Source organism: Rhagoletis zephyria, unplaced genomic scaffold (assembly GCF_001687245.7).
Source record: "Rhagoletis zephyria isolate East Lansing unplaced genomic scaffold, Rhagoletis_zephyria_1.1 Rzeph_scaffold_01572, whole genome shotgun sequence".
Taxonomy (NCBI): domain Eukaryota; kingdom Metazoa; phylum Arthropoda; class Insecta; order Diptera; family Tephritidae; genus Rhagoletis; species Rhagoletis zephyria.
In genome coordinates, this window is record NW_016158656.1 from 111,550 (window position 1) to 111,962 (window position 413).

The following is a 413-nucleotide window of genomic DNA, read 5'->3' on the forward strand; positions in this document are numbered from 1 at the left end:
AATTTTTTTTTTTTTGCAAAAACGGTAAATTGCAAATATCTCAAAAACGGTACCATAAAATTAAAAATAACCTTGATTTTCGGAATCAGGGGGTGATTTTACATAAGAATTTCATAACGGCGTCTCTGGTAAATTTTGGCCGTCGACCAGTGTTATTAAGCTCCACATGATTTTCATTATTATTATTTTTTTAATTTTATGAGCAAAAATTGTCGCAACACTAAATACTACTTATCTGATAACAAGTAGGGACACAATATCGAACCGAAAGTATCGATATAATAACCATTTAAAGTATCGCTGTAAAAATATCGGGTACCCATTAATATAGTAATAAAAAGGCTCGATATTCCAAATATCGATACAAATTTCAAAAAATTAAATCTGAATATTGGTCATTTTCTAATAAAGAA